The 18934-nt window shown below is 42.1% G+C and overlaps 1 protein-coding gene across 3 annotated transcripts in view; it reads right to left on the bottom strand.

Annotated features, from left to right (window-relative positions):
* SOCS6 (suppressor of cytokine signaling 6) overlaps positions 1 to 18472 on the bottom strand; it is a 42891-nt gene extending 24419 nt beyond the window's left edge. The window contains exon 1 of one of the 3 annotated variants that reach the window (XM_019490509.2): positions 18213 to 18472. The gene's annotated coding sequence lies outside the window, so the exon portion shown is untranslated. Of the gene's footprint in view, positions 1 to 18001; positions 18147 to 18212 lie in introns of those variants that run through there. The other 2 variants (XM_006272310.4, XM_059724272.1) reach the window with 2 other exon arrangements.
* Between the last annotated feature and the right edge of the window lie 462 nt (positions 18473 to 18934).

Here is an 18934-nt window from a genome sequence, read left to right as displayed (position 1 = left end):
AAGTTTCATCTATTCAGCTTTTTGAAAGAGAAAGTTTTACACCCAGTATTTCCCTCCTAGGGACATAGACTTCAGTGATTCCCCTTTTACTCAACATTCCTGGCTGTTTGGGACTCCATTCTGAGGCAGATAAATCTTCCCAAGCATTGTATATAAGGCTTAGGTTTCTAATACACAGACCTAGAAAGACTCCTAGGAGCCAGGAAGCTACAAGTTTGGTGCCACCATGCTAAGTACAGCAATGCCCAAGTCCTTTTTTTGGATCTAGTTCTTAGCATGCTTCTACTTATTCAACAACCATATGTAGTCATCTAAACTAATTTTGACCAAATCAATACAGAGTGTATTTAAGTGGGTGCAACACTGATTTCCTGTAGGCACACACACAGCTTATATTTGTGTTTTTAATTACAAGTTCCATACTAAAAAGTAGCTCTGAATTAGTAACATGCTATTATCATGAATACTAGTCATTATACTGGATGAGTAAGCAATAACTTATTTGTTTTGCGATAGTTAGTCATTCTCTCATACAGGTTTCAGAAATTATAGGTGTTAATACTCCTAGAATGTATTTAACAGCCTTTCTCACTAGTAAGCCTCATCTAGTATTTGAAACTAGTCCTGCATTATCATTAGAGTTCATGCTTTGGGCTACTGTTTTAATGATTAAGAATTAAACTATCATAATACAATCTAAGAAGCAGCTCTTAGCATAATGTGAATGATTAACCAGATCAGGTAACTTTTAGGCTTGGAATGATTCTTTTTTCTTTCCATGTCTAATGATGCAAAACAACAAAACTATCATTGCAGAATACTATTGCATGATTGTTTGACCATTTTATGCCAAATTTATGATACTTGGTGTTTATGCATTTGATAAATATGGAAAATTCATGTTAGACTTATAATAAAATAGAGAAAACTAAATTGTATTTTTAATTACTTCATGGTATTTGTGCTAATCTATACAATGTAAAGTCTTGGATCTGCTTCTTTAGCTAAGTAACAGAAATCCCACAAAGTCATGAGAACATGCATGCTTAATTAACAATAGCTACTGCGTGTTACACCCTATTGTTCTCAGTACATTTACAACATACCCAAACATCTCTCAAAGGACGAAAAACCAACCAATGTACTACACTTATACTTTCTCTGCTTCCCCAGGCATTTTGCCTATTAAGTCATACCCTGAAGGTCATCATCTAACATCCATAAACCCTGAACTATTCCAAGAGTTGCATCATAATCATGCCATCCTTAAAAAAAAAATCCCGCCCCCCCGGCCAAGTGGTATTTGTATCTGAAAATGTTACTGATCTGAGACTTATATATGGACTATATGCATGTTCTGTATCAGTGCCAGGTTTACAATATGATTACTGGTAGCAATTCACAGAAACAAATTATTTGTCTATAGCAAGGGTCACCTACAGCTTAGGGGGCAGATGTAGCCTGTGGTTGTGGGTCATCTGGCCCACAGGGCTCCTCCCTGTGGCTGGTACCAGAGGAGTTAACACTAAACCACAGACCAGGGGTGGTAAGCAAAGTCCACAGGCCGGATTGGGCCTGCAGCAGGCTCCATTTCCCATTAGCCCCTGCCCCAGTGGTGCTGTGACAGTGCGAGGCCAGGGTTTCCATGGAGACCAGCTGCAGCAGTGCTGGCAGGGTGTGCGGCTAGGCAAGAAGCTGCTCTGGGGCTGGGATCTTGCAGCAGTGACAGCAGGCTCCAGCAGAGCTGTGATCAGAGGGCAGGGGCATATAGGCAGCAGATTGCAGCTCTGCCCCAGCTCCAGAGCACCCTGTTAACACTGCAAGACCCCAGCCCCAGAGTCACTCCTCACCCAACTGCACACCCTTCTATCATGGTGCGCTGGGGCTGGTCTCCATGGAAACCCTGACCCTGTGCTGTCACCGCACCACAGATGCTAGGGTCTCAATGGAAACCTGCCGCAGTGACGCAGCCTGGGGCAGCTGGGAAATGGAGTCTGGCCACCAGCTGGGTATGCCATTATGTCCACCCCTTCCATAGACCTACCTTCATATCTGGCCCACAAGGCTGTTCTGTGAGCTTGTCAGAGCCACTATCTCAACGCCAGCAGCAAAAGAGTTAATGCAGCCACTGTTCAAGGCCAGGGCTGTTGAGTTGCTGCTGGTGCTGGCACAACTCTGACAGACATACCAATGATTCCTTAATTGCCAGCAGCTGTGGTGAGAAGCCCCCAGATCAGATCTGGAAGTGGATCATCCAGCCCACAAGAAGGCCTACATTCTGGATCCAAATGAGTTTGATAGCTCAGCTCTATAGAATCAAAAAAGGGGATATAAACCTTCTTTCAGGTGTTTGAAAGAGCTGAGCACAGTACATTGCTATGGTACATTATTATTTATTTAACGAAGAGTTATTTTAGGAAAACGTCTGGATTTGTTAAAATACTGAATATTTTACAAACAGCTTTTCAGTCAAATTATATATGCAGGTTTGAGAACTATTTTATACCCTCTACTTGCCACTTTGGGTAGTTCTAACCTACAACTGTCATATTTCTTGCATATATCCCATACCTTTCCCCCAAAAAATCAGCAGGGCAAAATTGGGGTGTGCATTATAGAAGGAAAAGGGCCCCCATAGATCCAGAAATTTAGCAGGGGGAGTGCGTGTGTTGCGGGGAAGAGGTGGGAGTAGCAACATTAACTGCTGTGACATTTGGAACCAAGGCAATTAATGCTGCCAATGCTTCCTCCTTTTTCCACCCCACCACCCCCACTGGATTGGGACAGGGCACAGGGTTACCCACCCTACATACCACTTTCAATCCAGTAAATGGTCCCAGAGCCAGCAGGCCAGATCAGACCCAGCCATATGATCTCAGCAGTCTGCTCCAATCCTCTGAAGTCCCAGATCTCTAGTACTTTCCTGTACTCCAAGGTAATTTTTCCCCTGACCCAGGGGCTATTCCAAAAATAAGGCATTATATTCAGGGGCATGTTATATGCAAGAAAATATGGTCATTGGTGCCACTTTTTTTTTTTTTAAATAAAGTATTGGAAATGTCTTACCAACTATCAAGAATGTACACAAATTCCATTACTCTTAAACTAAATAATCTAATTATGAAGTGACAAAAAATTTTAGGCACCAGGTCTGCTCTTTCTAGCAAGTTGGGCAATATTGTTCCCACTTCAATAAATCCCTTTTTAGAAGTATAGGCTGGTAAGTTTAAAAATAAGAAACAGGCACAGCATTTGTCTAATTTTAATGAGCAAGATTCTTGTACAGTCTACTGAGCATGCAGCCTCAATGAAGTATTTAAGCTAGAAGCAAACTTAACTGATGGTATTCACAAGTTTATTATTGTCAAAAAGCACCCCTAAAGATGTGATTTGATAAGAAATTTAATTTTAAGTCTGCTAAATATACCTAAAGTTCTCTGTTGAGCTGAAATTTCATGTTTTATCAAATCAAAGGGCAGTTTTGGGGAAGGGGAAAAGGATGGGCCAGCGGTAGAACACTTGGCAAAATTTCCTTCAGAAAAAGTTTATCTGAAAGCAAACCAAATGGTGGTTTTTCACTAGGTAGAATTTATTTCTTCCAAGTATGTGTTTGCATAACTCAAATGTCTGTTCATTTGTCTGTCAGTCTTTCTTTCCGAACTGTCAGCTTACCAACACCACAGACACTAAAAAGAACCCAAGCTCAAAAATCCCAATTCAACAAGGTATGTAAGCATATGCCTAACTTTAAATAGTCCCAAGTCTAAAATTTTACTCATTAACATTTTTTTTTTATAAATGAAGTTACGGTGTTCATTCTTTCACTCTTCCAAAATTCAAGGAACTGAATAATAATTCTTGTGCGATCAATTGATCTACATCCTTAGAGTTAGGAACCCGCTAAAGTACCTTGCTGCACTGAGAAATAAGTAAAATGATACCAACATATCTCAGTTCATAAAACAGAAATATATTTTAATGTAGGAAGACCACTTTGTGGTCAAATCAGGCCCTTACACAGCACTACATACAGCACAAGGGAAATACATTTTATATGCTTCTACATACCACTTAAAGTTAAGGCTAGAAAACCAATTTTTTTATCCTAACACCATTTCAACACGTTTATAACTTTCCAAAGAACATTTCCAACACTTATGTTTTCCATGCTGGCTTCGGCCTGAGGGAAACCTAGACAAAGTCTGGACAAAATTCTTTCAACTTTTTAATTCCCCCTTGCACCAAATAACTGGGGTGGAAAAAACTATACTTAAACCAAGATAGTACTGAAAAGATTTGAAGTATGAAATTTGAAAATGTTGGTTATTTACATATTATGAACCAGAGTCTTTATTTAGAACACACAATGAAGTATTAGGTTAAAGGAACAATGTAAGCTAGAAAGCTAAAGGAGTGAGTCCTATCGGACAAACTTCCCTACTAAGTTTTTCTACTTTTACATTCGTTTTCTTGTATCATCCAACATCTTACTCTCCCATGTAGCTTTGTGAAAAACCCACAAACAAAAGAGGAAACTAACTAATGAGTTTGAGAGTTGTATCTGAACTTGCCTACACTATGAAACAATGAAAATAACTACACAAAAGATACTGCAAAATATAAAAAGCAAATCTGAAGAAATAATATTCACCTCCTTTGATCTCTTTAAATGATCCTAATTTTCCACGTTACATGTAATAATTGGTGAAATTCCAGGCAAGTTGTGCTAAGTCCCCTACCCTTTTAAGTCTTGAATGTACACTTAAAAGAGATGTTCTACATAAAGAGCTAGTTAAGGGCCCTTTAATCCTATCTCCTTTGAACTAAGAAGGACTGGATTTTTGGTCTCACAACTAGTTTAGGATGCATGGGTCGCTCTTACGTACATTTTCCCTATGAAAAGCTGCTAAACGTCTTGGTCTCTTCTTAAATGAGAATAGCAAAAATTTTTAAATCTCAAAATATCATGTGAGGAGAAAACTATTTTCCACCTAGATCTAACCAGGGTTCTAATCCTATTAACACACAGGGCTCCTATACACGTTTAGCGGGGCTGCTCTGACTTGCTATAATTACAGTGCGTCAGAGCAGACTAAATTAATCAAGTCTGCTGGAGCATGGCAATTACCACGCTCCAACAGACTCCAAAGTCATGTGTATCAGCATCCCCGCATTAAAAAATGGTGGTGGGGCACTTTTAAACTAAAGCTTGTATAATGAGTTTTAGTTTAAAGTACCCTGCTGCCATTTTTCAGTGTGGCAGGGGATGCTGATACATGTGACACTAGCTGCTTTTAATTAGAGCAGCTATCAGAGCTGCGCTAATTAAAGCGCCCCACCCCACACCTTTGGAGTGCATCTTAAATGCCCTTAGTCCCCAATCCTCCAAAGACTTTTGCAAGTGCTTAACTTTCCCTGCTCCATGTTGTTCCATTAAAGGCAATGGGAAGGCTCACAAGGCCTAATGTAAACAACTGGTCCAAATATAAATATGGCTGATATATGTAAATACATTAGGTGCAGAAAGGGGAGAACTATTTAAACTAAAAAACAATCCTAGCACATGAGCAAAGGTATGAACTGACCATAAATAAATTCAGAATAGAAACTAGAAGCAGGTTCCTATAAAGGCAGGGGTATCAAAGATACAGCTTGTGTGCCAGATCTGTTCTGCAGAGCTGTCTCATCCAGCCTGCAGGACTCCTGAAAGGTCTAAAAATGCAGGGTCAGGACACTGCCAAATTCCAGCCTATGTAGCACCACTGGGAATGCATGTGAGCAGCACAGGGACAAGTGATGACTGAATTAACCCCTGCTGTTCCCTGATGCCACTCACCCCACCACTGGATGTGGGTCTAGATCCAGCCTGTGAGCTCCCTGGGGTGAGCTGGACAGGACCTGGCCCAGCACCACAGAGGTGCCTGCCAGGTCTAGGCTAAAGTGGCACAAGCACAGCAGGATGTGAAAGGAACCTGTCAACCTACCCAGGCCCCACTGCTACAGGGGAACTGGGCAGATCTAATGCACAGCTGCGAGTATTGGTGCTGTGGTGGGAAGTCCACCCTAACCCCTCTGGGGGCCTGGCACCTCCTTATGGTGGTGGGATTGGCATCTGGGCACAGGAGAGGTCCACAGCCCCAGCCTCTGCTCCTGCCTGTGGGGGTGAGGGGAAGCCATGGCTCAACAGCTGGGCAGCACCACCTAATGATTCACCTGCACTTGTTGCCCCCTGGCTATGGCTCCCTCCCCACCAGCAGCCTGGGACCTGCACAGCACCAGGCGCACAATGAAGAGGTAAAGGGCTGGGGCCGTTCCTGCCAGAGGTCACTGAACTACGCATGGCCTCTCAGTTAACCTGTATATCAGTTAAACGGTTTCACTAGCTTCATGCGGGTTCTGTATGTGTCAATTTGCTCTTGTATAATGACTCTCTTAATACCAAAAATTGATTATATACAAGGTAAATTCACTTTTATGCAATTGGTGTGGTGGAAGCCCACAGTCAGCTGCTTTGTGCGATGCATTGTGGGAGTGACACGCACCAAAATATAGTCTCCTGTGTAGATCTGTGCTCCTTGCTCGTTGTCTGCAACATGTGTTTCTATAGTTGCCATCCCCACGTTTACCACTGCCCTCTGCTTGTGCGTACTGTCTGCTGTTGGTGAGTACGAAAATTGTCTTGTAAAAGCGGTTGAAATGGGTCTGGGGATCAGTACAGCTGAGGTCTTGGAAAGTAGCCCTATTTGTTGCATTGTAAAGTAGGTTCCCTTTATGCAAATTCGAGTTATGCACCATTTTCCAGGATCACATGTACCGCATAAAGTGAGGGAAACCTGTAACTGGAAGAGGTTAAATGGATATTTACATCCCTACCTGCAGGGAGAGCCAGCAGGGCAGGCAGGGGGAGGGCAGAGGGATGCAGGTGATGCTGCCAGGGCTGGAGGGTCTTGGCTTGGAAGTAAGGGGAAACAGCAGGAGCAGGACACTGGCATGTCAGGGCTGCTCAGCACCACAAAGCTGTGGGGGAGACAGAATGCAGGTCCACCTGCAGCTGGTAAGCAAAGGGGGCAGGGAGAGCTCTGATTTTCCATTATAAAAATACTGCAAATCAAACGCCAAAATATATAGGTAGTTATAATTTATTTTATTATAACAATTGAAGCATCGGTAAACTTCCAAGTTGCTTTAAATTTGTAAATATATCAATAAAACAGTGTGTTCAACTGATACATATGCATATAGTGGCATTTCATTTTAATCATGGAAAAACATGGATTTGGGGGGTTTTAATCAAAGAATTTTAAATTGTTTATCAGAGCAAACCAGGATCCCTGATAATCAGGTTCCAGGACAGTCTTCCAATCAGGAGAGGAGAGTAAAAAGCCTGCTTTTAAGAGGAAACTCAATGAATTTCTGAAAGGGATTTTATATAGTGCCTGCAAAAGTGATTCTGCATAGTCAACAAACTCTGCACAAGCCAACAGAGCTTGAAAACGTGAAGTAACACAACTTCGCAATATGTTCTGCTTTTTCCTCCTCTATCTGAAAAAGAATAATACTCACCATCGTACAAAATAAAATGAGAAAACTGTTTAACATCGTACCATTAAAAATCACAAAGCAATAAGGAAATGCTAAGAAAATGTTCCAGAGCCCATATGCATCATTTCTATTCTTGTTTTTCTTGTTAACATCAAATGCAATACTACTGTCTCATAAAATGTATATCATAAAAATGTGCACGATGTGCTACCCAGCTTCATTATTGTTTTGCTATGGGAACCAGAACTTTTGCCACCAACCTTTCCATTTCATCCATATAGAAGAACAACTGTGTTGCTACATAATCCTCCAAAGAATCCTTTTGGCACAATGGGACTCTATGCAAGTGAATCCTGCTATCCAGAGAGGCATCTGTTCAAATGATCAAACTAAAAATATCAGGACTTTTTGCTCCCCTATTTCAACACAAACCCTTACCTATATGTAGAAAACATATGGATGTGGGTTTCAGGACTTAGGACTTACTGCAGTGTCAAAATGACATAGTTAAAAATCACTATTCTATTTTGCATAAAAGTCCTAGCACTCAAAGCTTTTATTTTCTTAATTTTAAGCAAGCTTAGAAGTACGTATCTGTATAATTCTTAGCAAAATGAAGGCCTTTAGTTGGAAAATAGCTGAAGAGTTCTACATCAACTTTGAGACGCATTTCAAGTGCTTTATCCTAAACAGAACCTGAAAGTGAAGTTACAGCTTTACCTAATTAAATTTCTGGTTTATCTATAAACATTTTTTTTAAAACCTCTAAAACAGCCCTGCTAATTTCTGAAATACACTATTTAAAATTAAGACAATTCCAGACAAAAGGGGGGACAAGCAATTTACAACCTTCATCAGATACCTACCTACCAATACAACGCACATCTATAAAAGACTTTTGCCTCACCCTCCAACTCCAAACTCCAGTTCTTCATCACGCAGAACTGGGGCTTCAACCTGGTTATCACATACCTCAGGCAAAGGCCTTAACTCCTACACTACTACCTACTTTGCCTCACTTGCTTTATCCAGTATTCCACCATGAACCCAAGGTTTCTAACAGGCATTTCACCAAAGAAGTACAATTGTACAAAAAGCTTTGGTATCAATTAAGCTGCATTTTCCAAGGGAACTAAATTCCAATCAGCTCTACTGGGGAGGGAGACATTCTCATATAGGCAAACTCTGTCCCATTTTTGGAGTACAACTTAAACAAAATCCTCTTGTTCCCCAATATGCTGCTTGTCAATGTTCTTCTGTATCTCAAACGCACTTGACCTAATGTCATATTTTCCATATTGCTGTCTTTTCCTTGACTTACATTTAAGTCCTGCTTTGACAGGTTTTCTTTTTTTTTTTTTTTTTTTTCTCTACTCTAAACCATATAAGTGGACTTGTAATTTTGGAAAAGCATGTAAAAAGTTCTAAGATGATGAAAAAAACATCCCAGTCTAAGGAAAAATAAGGTAAATGTATGTCTTAGCCTCTGCCTATACTAAGCTGCTTTGCCACCAAAATCTCTGGACAGACAACTACCACAGAGAAACTGCCAGAGTATGTGCACATCTACAAAGTTTCAGGCAACTCTGTATGACTCCACTTTATCACTTGTGCCAGCAGTTGTGTGAGGGAGCAGCAGCAGGTTTCCTTCAGTCGGAAATAGTGTTGCTCGGCTGCCACAGAGAAGGGGGTCTTCCACCACAGGAGTGCTGAGCTGTGTGGATGCATGTACAATTTTGCTGTCAGAACTAAAATTCTGATGGCAAAACTATGTAGCGTACATGAGGGCTTGGAGATCTAACCTGTACTGAACCCTGCCCTGGAGCACCTGCCTGGAACAAAGCCCTGATAGAAGGAAAAGAAAAGAAAGCAAGCAGGACTGCCCTGCCTGAGGGATCTTGGATCTAAATTCCAAACAACCGTGCTAAGGTGAAGGCTTACAGTAGCTTATCTACTTGTTTGCTAAATCCCAGAAAGATGATGGGTTCTGACCCTGTTTAGGGCACAGGTACTTTCAAGGAATGGGTACACTGTGCTTTACATTTCGAACAGGAAAGAAAGTTGCTTATCCCAAGACTCCTACAGACTCATTATTTACAGGAAAAGTACATGGTTAAAAGGGATTAAGACTAAAATCAGTAAAGAAAAAAATGCAAAGTACAAATTGTAAAAATTCTGTTTGTATCATCTATTACTGTGGTTCTGTGGGCAGCAATATATGTATTATATTATCTTGATACAGTGAATTGTATAGTCATATTATAATTTTGGTGGCATCTAAACTATAAATCAGTCAGTTTATCTAGTTACCCATGTGAGGGGATCTAACCCTATACAGGTTCTCTTATTGATTACTGTCTTAAAGCATGTGGGTTATTATTAAGCAGGGGGGGGGAGGGCTCTTTACTGTGCTCTATTTTCAGGGGCAGGGAAATATTATGTATCTTTATGGTTTACATTGCAGTTTTAGTACTGCCATTTTCCAAAGTTTTTATTTTGGAACTAGAGAACACTTAAGGTTCTCTAAAAAAACGTACTGCAACATCTATTATTCACATGTTCATTGTCACGGGCAAAATGGATCTCTTCCTAAACTGCTTTACTGCAAGTAACAGTAAATAATTTAAATATAAGAACATAAACAGTTTTTTTTAACCTGAAATTTTCTAAAACTGCACAATTACTACATTTGACATGTTACAGAAACCAAAAATGTTAAAGCAAAGATGGCAGACCTTATCTATTGTGTTTATGTTATTAGATACGAAATATTAGAAGGGGAATGTTGCAGCCAATAAATTACTTCCCTGTGTATTCCAAAGTGGATGTTACTTGAACATTTCAAGACTGCTTTATATTGCTTCAGACTGAGCTAGATACCATATCATTCTATTAAAATAGCTCAGAACCTTTATAAAACAAATCATTAAGAACATGATGTTACCTGCTTGACTGACTTTGTTTTAAAGCAAAGTGAAACCCTACTACGGAGAATTTCTAAGGTAAGCTGTGACTTGCCACCTTGCCCCAACAAATCATTTAGCTTTAATCAAGCATCTAGAGCAGAAGTATCAAACAGAGACCAGATCCAGCCACGAACCCTCTACCTGGCCTGCTGGGCTACCGGCAGGCATCATAAATTGGGCGGTGTGGCTTGCTGCAGAATTTGTGGCCATTTGGCCCCACTAGGTATGGATATCAGTGTCAAGTTTCACTCGCTGCTGCTCCCGCAGACTTGCTCCCCTTCCCACTGCCGCTACCAGACCCCTTCCCAATGCTAAACCCCCCTCCCCTCACTGCTGTGGCCACTTCAGCAGCCTTCACATCCCAGGCTGGGTCCAGGAGCTCCTGGATGTCTGGATCTGGCCCATGGCCCATATACCCAGGTGAGTCTAATGCCCCTAGTCTAGAACATGCTGGTGAATGATTAAGAACAGATGGGAAGAAAGCCACAAGCACTACAATATTATATATTAATATTTTTCAGCATAAGCTTACACTAAAGACAAATAAGACAAACATGTTTCAAATGCATATACCCAAAGAGAGACTCCTAAAGCCATAATTTGGCTCCTGAATAAATATGGCCAGATCTACAGAGGTAACTAAGCACTCACAATTTTTATTGGCCTTCTCAGGAGCTGCAAATGCTCAGCACCTGATAGGGGAAGGAAGGGAGAAAGGCGGCAACTGATAAATAGAAGTGGCATATTCTTTTACCCTAAGTGCCTAAGAATGAGTTTCATACTAATGTAACTCTATTAACTAATAACTAAAGACACTGGGTGCTTGCAAATGCAACCCCCCTTCCCCATCCCCCCAAAGAACAGCACTTTAAACTTGGCATGTTCCCACACTAAACCCTGCACATGACCAGAAGCAGCAGCACATTACTTCAAGCTGGCTTGCCCAACATCTGTAAAGATTGGGCACTTTAGTGGGGCTTTTTTGGCACTTTGATCTAACAGCCAATTGAATCAGCTTTAACTAAAAGTACCAAAGCCCCACTGAAGCTCCTGATCTTTACAGATGCTACAGAGCTGGGTTGAAGTAACGCACTGCTGCTTCTGGTAAAGCATGTATTTTTTGTTTGTGGGATTTTTTTTACACGTATGCAAGCAGCCAGTGTGATGGGCAAAATGAGCAGTCAAGCAATATAACTAGACATGTGTTGCCTTCACCCAGAGCTACCAGAGGATTTCCCTTCTTCTCAAAGACAGAAGCCAGCACAGCAAGTAGACTGCTCAGCATCAGTCTTGAAGAATCATTTATTTCACCTTTTTAGCAAACCAAGGTATGTAATTGCACTGAATGCACAAAATAAAACATGAAAATACAACAGTTGTTCTCTATATACTGTGCAGTTTAGTTAATGCTGCTGCTTTAGCCTTTAAAAAGATCACAAAAAATCAAAAAGTACAAGAAGTTAACTTTATATGAATACTATATTATAGATACCATATTATGGTTGTGAATTTTTTTGCACTTGCTACATGTCAGTTATAGAAAAGTGGTCTTCACAACTATGAGAGTAAAAGGTTGAAAGAAGAGATGAGCCAAAATCAGGAAGGCAATGCATCATATAGGCAGATGAGGTTCTTTTGGTAAATCTGATATATTTTATTAGATGAACTCAAATAGCCAGACATTATATTTATTATTATTATATTAAATTATTATTATTAAATTATTTTTTCCAACTATTTGAGTTGATCTAATAAGTTATCAGATTTACCAAAACAACCTTGTCTGCCAGTGCCCTCAGACTAACGTGGCTACAACCTATACCCCAATACAACTTGTATACACTTAAATGGCTAGACTCAATTAGCAAAAGGTATTAAAAATAAGGACAAAAATGTAGGACATTGTTCATAAAGAAATGAGTGACTGGAGTAACCAGATCTGTTGGCCATTTTCCTTCCTGAACATTACTGTATAACATCCACTTCAGTACCTATGACAAAGTAGATCAGCAGCAAATACCTGTGCATAGCTATTCTAAATCAAGTTGACTAGCTCAAAGTAATGCAAAGCAAACCTTCCAGCCCTTTGTTCTGCTATAATATTCCTTTTGTTTTAATTGGAATATGAATGACAATACATTTAATAAATAAATGTGATACAGTCGAATAAAAACAGCAGTAACCAGGACAGATTTCTAAACTGGTACACAGAAAAGCCAAAATCCTGAGTCTAAACTGTACACAGCTGTAATTTTTCTGAATGTTGCAGAGTTCAATTTTCTTTCATCTGTTAAACAGCACCTAGAATTCTGCAGCAATCAGTGAATTTGGGGTATATGGAAATGTAAGCAAAAGTTCTGTCAAATATCTTCAGTATGTTTGCCACAGAAAAGAGAGGATTCCATGACTAAAATGAAATTAGTGTTTTTGTTGACCTTATACCTCCTAGAGATACAGCACAGTAGGTCCAGCCCTAGGAAGAGGATGAGGCAACCCCTAATCCAAATTAGTGGGAGGGAAGGGCAGAGGGGGAGAAAAAAAATAATTGTTATTCTTATTCAGTGAGCTCTCCAACAAAGGCCTTGCCAAAGTGTTAACACATACTGTGCCTTTACTGAAAGAATTCTCAAGGGCACCTGGCACCAGGTTGAGGGACATCATCTATTCCAGAGGAATAATGGCCCTTTTTACTCAGCATCGGTGAGACTGCACTTGAGACACCATCTCTAGCTACCTCAAAACCAGAAAAATGTTGAATGATGGGAGGATGAACCAAGACAAGCAACTGAAAGAGAGGTCAAATGAAGGCCTGATATTTGAGTAAAGATTGCAAGCACAGGAGCAGATAGCTAACACAAATTCTAAGTAGATGGAAATAATTTCTTAGGAAATGCTTGTATTTTGCAAGAAAGAAAACTAGGGAGTAATGCACTAAAATGAGGCAAAGTAGTATTTAGCATGAATATCAGGAAAAAGCTCTTAGCAATAAAGTTAATTATAAGTTTGAAACAATTGATCCAAGAAAATAATGAAATTATTCCAATAACTTAAAAATGACCAAATTGTTAGAGAACACATAGGAAGAAAAAAACCTTCTGGGATATTAAGAAGATATACTAGGACTGCATTTCTTTAACGTCAGCTTTATAGTTATTTCAACATCAAAACTATATCTTAACTTGTTCATTTTGTAAAACACTTCAGAAAGGCAAAATCAAATCAATGTCCTTCCTAATATTCCAATGCTTCATTCTCAACATGGTTCATTTCATTAACAATCAGCAAGAGTTCTATGAAGCACAGTTGAGAACAATGAGTTTGTTCTCTCTCACCTGTCATCTACGCAGAAACGTAAAGCTTAAAAACACTATGCACGCAGTATCCAATCTGTTGTTTCAAGAGCACGGCCTTGATCTCACACCAGAGTTTGCAAGGGTGTATTCTTGCAATCACTGGGAGAAAGTACTTACTAACTCTAGGCAAATTCTCTAAAAGAGTATAGATTTTCATAGATCCAAAGACTTAAGATATTTAAAACTTATAGGTACTAATTTAAGAAGTAAAAAACATCTGTCTGCATATTTTTGTCTATTATCTTACAAGCCAGACTTAGCACTCCCCTCCCACCTTCCTTCCCCCGCTTCATAGATTAGGCAAAATTTTGAATGTAGTCAGTTTTCCACCTGGATCTTCACCCACAACAAAAAGACAGACTACTACTACTACTACATTTTTTCATTAATAATCTAAAAAAAATTACAAAATTACAAGAGACTGTGAAGTCTTTACAGTACTACTTTATATTCAATTTAGAGGATTAATTTATCAGTATCCTTTTAAGTTTCCGTAATAATGTAAGTTACTATGAGTTTCTGGGGTTTATCAAAATTAACCTAGTAATGGTATTTTAAACAAGAGGAAAGTCAAACTTCTCCAATTTACTTAGTTAAGTGCTTTGGTTCAGACATTCAAAGTATTTCTAGAGAATATGAAACCAGTGATTAGCAGAACATGCTCTGTATCACTCTTTATCTGCTGTAGATCAGAGGCATATGTTTTTGAGCAACTTAAAGCTGCCTTATTTAAATATGGGTAAATTTAATATTCCATTATAAGCACTAAACCAGACTTGTCATCCCACTTGCAGTTTTATGATGCTCTCTAAAAAGTGACCATATGTAACCTGTCACTTGGAAGTTATTTACACGACAAACCAAACTTCATTTTGGGAACCTTTGTTACTTGATGCTGTGGTAAATTTGTCAGTAAATTTATTGAGTTTTCTTAGTAGAAACAGTGCCCTTGATGAGCAAGACAAATATGCCACCCCTTAAAGTTATATATTCCCAGACATAAATACAGGTACTTAAATGGAGTGAAGCCTGAGATTAAATGTCAGTAATTTAATGGAAAGAAACAATACAGGGATGCTGCAATTACTCCAAGCAATGCAAATCCAGAATATTCAGAGTTCAGATTAAACCTAAAAGAAACCCAGGCACATTCTGCTAGGGAAAGTACCCAAAGAATTTGAAATCTGCCCTGCTACTGCCATAAAATTCTGATCAATACATTGTGGTGTTTACAGCCCTAAATCCCATTTAAAACTAATTTTTAGTTTACCTCTGCCACAAATGTCCCCTCCTTATGGCATTACACATGCTTTAATTCCTAGAGCACTGCCTCAGGCCCACTGCATACCAAGAAAGTGTCAATGGCAGAAATGATACAGATAACAGTGAATTAGGGCTTAACCTCCCTCTTCAGCATACATCTTTCTGCAACCCAACACTGTGGAAGCTAAGGAGACAGAAGGGCATGGGTAGGAATGGCTTCCCCAGTGGTGCTGTCAAAATATGTAACACAGTCATGGTAGCTATGAGACTTCTTTCAAGTCCTACACCAGAGTGAGACCACAGAACTATTAAGAAGCAATAACAACAAAAACAAAATCATCTGGCAATGAGAACTCTTCCTAATGCATAAGTCTCTCATACCACTGTCTTATGGCAGCAAGCGGTATCATGGCACATCAATTACACAATAGGTGAATGCTTGAGTTTTGAGTATTGTAGTATTGAGTCATGGCACCTGGTTAAGTGACCCAAACTATTCCACTGGCTCATCTGTAATCTGTTATTACTGATTAGAAAAAGCCTAATTTGCTTACAAGTTAACTCATATATAGCCTGTGTTTAAAATGTCAGTGAGTTATAGACTCTTCAAACTTTCCCTATAGTTCCACTGAGATCATTTAAAATAAAAAATAAAAAGCAAGCACTAAAGAATATGTCTTCACAGCAGATGCAGAGCTCTATAGATACCTGACCTGTCTACAACCACATTTATGCAACACCCCACCTCTGCTAATATATCCGTTCTCAGAAAACAAGCTAGCTCAGCTGTGTCTACATGGTTCTGTACTGTGTTGCATCAGTGTATCCATTGCATCAATGTATCCAGCACCAGGTATCAGTATATCATTTAAAATTTAGCTTTACCTATCAATCTGTTAGTCTGAGCCTCAGGAAAATCACTGAGGTTGAACTGTGTTTTAAGTGAATGCTCACTTCAGCTCAGCTACCTACCCTCCCTTTCAGAATTAGCTTATGAAATATGTAATAGGACATGAGAAACCCCATCAGTAAGTTAAAAAAAAAGAAAGAAAAACAAGTATAATCATTTTACAAAAGCACATATGTTGAAAGATTTACAAAACAAAAGGCAATGGGTTTAATGTACAACCTGTCTTTGATGTGTTGTATCAAAAAAAATGAATTTTTTTTTTTTTTTTTTTTTAGAGCAATTCATAGAATCATAGAAAATTAGGGTTGGCAGGGACCTACGGAGGTCATCCAGTCCAATCCCCTGGTCAAAGCAGGACCAGCCTCATCTAGCTCACCCCAGCCAAGGCTTTGTCTCTCAGAGTCTTAAAAACCTCCAGGGAAGGAGATTCCACCACCTCTCTGGATAGTCTGTTCCCATACTACCCTCCTATCAAACCTCAATTCCCCTTGCTGCAACTTGTGATCAACTTGAGACCAACTGCTCTAGGATACAAGATTACCAAAAATGACTCCTGTCACAGACTTGCCAACCATATTTCAGAAAACCAAAGGCTCCCAGCCAAGTCAAACGCTGTATTTCACTGCTCTGGTGTCACTACCATACCATCTATGTAACTTTATGCAACTTCAGGATGTGTTTATCAGTGTGAACTAAAGCAGCGTTTCTCAACCCATGGGTTGTGACCCAAAAGTGGATCACAATATATGAAAGGATCATGAACAAACTTTAAAAATGGACTCTCCTTTAAAGGTGAAAAATGTGAGAAACTGTGGCTTTTCCCTTGCAAGGCGCTGCTTGGGGCCCCCCACACCCACGCCCTGCCCATGGTGGGGGCACGGGGCAACAGGTTGGGAGTCAGGGGCAGCAGGGTCAGGGGGCTGTTTTCTACTTAAACTGTTCATTAGGTCAGGAGGCAGCAGCCATCAATGTTTACAAATGGGTCCTGGTACAAAAAAAGTTGACACCCACTGAACTAAAGAGTAGTACTACCAGTCTGTCCTCCAGAAGATGCCCTATATCAGTCCTGCTATAGGGAATAACTCTCTGAGGAGGTAGACTTGGCAGTGGGTATTTCCATTTTGTTTTTCATAACCAAGGAGGGAGTGATTAGGGATGGAGTTGGTGTGGCTGGATCCGAGCGCTGGAGCAGAGAGAGGGGTCAAGGCCTGCTGCTGCCAGAAAGGGTTTAAAGCAGTGGTTCTCAACCTTTTTTGTACCAGGACCCATTTGTAAACAACAATGGCCAGTCCCAACCCATTGCCCCTCACCCCTGCCCCCATGTATATGGCGTGATGGGTGTGTGTGGGGCACGGGGGTCCCCCAAGCAGTGCCTGGCAGAATGGAGCTCTGCCAATCTGCAAGGGAAAAGCCGCAGTTTCCCTCCTTTAAAGCACAGCCTATCTTTAAAGTTTGTTGATCCATTTTTAAAGTTTGCACCCCTTTCCTATACCCTTGCCACCCACTTGGGGGTGGCGACCCACGGGTTGAGAAACGCTGGAGGCCTTGCCCTGTCGGTGGGTGGGGAGCAGGGCCACACACGTCCAGCCCCCCCCCCCTGCCCATGGGGGGGGGAAGGAGGCTGCCCTCGTGGTCATTTTCTCTGGCAGGTTTCCCTCCACCTGCACGTCCAGCCCGCCACCCCTGCCCCCCGCGTCGGTACTGTCCCTGGGACGGCAGGGAGGTGCCCCCGGGGCGGGACGGGACGGGACGGGACTCCCCAGCACCCCCGCCGTGCCCGGCTGCAGGGCGGTCTCACGCGGAGCGGGGCTGGGGGCGGCCCGACCCTCTGCAGGCCCGTCCAGCCTTGCGCCCCCCGGCTCTGCCCAGGCCCGGCCCGGCCCGGCCCGAGCCCGCCCGCTGCAGGCCGCGGCGTCAACAAAGGCCGCGGCGGCCGGGCCTAGGCCTGGGCCCCGGGCGGGACTCACCGAGGAGGCGCCGCCGCCGCTGCGGGGCCCGGCCCGGCTCCCTGGTTGCCGCTGCCGCCGCCTCCCTGCTCCTGGCGCCACCGCTGCCGCCGCCTCCTCGCCCGCCCGTCCCCTCCCTGGCCTCGCGACGGGGCCCGGCTCAGGGAGGCACCCGCGGCCCGGCCTCCGCACCGCTCCCGCCCCTGCGCGCCCGCGGCCCCGGGCCCCTCACCCGCCGCCCGCTCCGTGCCCGCGCCCGCGCCGCCGCTGCCGCGCAGGGCCCCTCCTTTCAGGCACCTCCGCGGCTGCTCTGCCCTCTGCTTCCCTTCATCCTCCTCCTCCTCCTCCGTCCTCCCGGGGAGGGGAGCCGGCCCTCGGCGCCGCGCTGGGTGCACATGGCTGGGATGAGACCCAGCCCCACGCGCCGCTGAGGCCTCCCCCACTCCCGACACTGTCCGCCCCCTCCCCCCCCGCTCTCGTGTTTGCGTCTCGGGGGGAAGAAGGCTTGGTCTCTGCCGCATCCCGTGGCCTCCCCAAATGCTCCGGGCTGGGCTAACGCAGAGGCAAGCTATGCACATGCCTAGGGCCCGAAGGGAAGCGGGGGCCCATTTGTGCTCGGTTTACATATTATGATTATTGAGTGAAAAAAGGAATATCAATATACAGTATTCAGTAGGGGCCCACGAGTTTGTTTGCCTAGTGCTCACTGAAGGGTTAAAATCAAACCCAGGGGTTACCCAAATGCTCTGCTCTTTTATTATTATTTTTTCTTCTTTTGAATCCTTTCCTTTCTTGAAAAGGTTTAATCAGTAAGGTTTCTGTCCCTGGGCTGGACCCACCTTCTGATACCGCCAGTGCCCTCAGTACTGCCGACTCTCGTGATTCTTGGTGTTGTTCTTAAAGTCTCTGCTTCCGGAATGTGAAAAATGTAGATCCTTTTAATATATATATATA

The sequence above is a fragment of the Alligator mississippiensis genome, chromosome 3 (genome assembly GCF_030867095.1).
Source record: "Alligator mississippiensis isolate rAllMis1 chromosome 3, rAllMis1, whole genome shotgun sequence".
NCBI lineage: Eukaryota > Metazoa > Chordata > Crocodylia > Alligatoridae > Alligator > Alligator mississippiensis.
This window is presented reverse-complemented; position numbering and strand designations above follow the sequence as displayed.